This window comes from Aplysia californica, unplaced genomic scaffold (assembly GCF_000002075.1).
Source record: "Aplysia californica isolate F4 #8 unplaced genomic scaffold, AplCal3.0 scaffold00895, whole genome shotgun sequence".
Lineage (NCBI taxonomy): Eukaryota > Metazoa > Mollusca > Gastropoda > Aplysiida > Aplysiidae > Aplysia > Aplysia californica.
The window spans coordinates 9,799-10,040 of record NW_004798165.1 but is presented as its reverse complement, the minus strand read 5'-3'; positions in this window follow the sequence as shown (position 1 = coordinate 10,040).

Sequence of the window (242 nt, the reverse complement as noted above, 5' to 3'; positions counted from 1 at the left end):
CCCCCCCCCCCCTAACGTCAAATTTCTCAAAACTAGGTACTGAGCACATAGAACTTTGTAATTTTTGGGGTAGCGCCTAGCTAAAAAAAAACCTGGGCGCTGCACAGGTAGTGACCAGGTGTTGTGTGGGAATTGCCTATGTTTGTGATATTACTGTGCATCATTCATGAATTTATGTACAGTTATGACTGTGTAGGACGGCCAGCTATATCGCTAACTTGGAAGTACAAAGTTCTATCTGC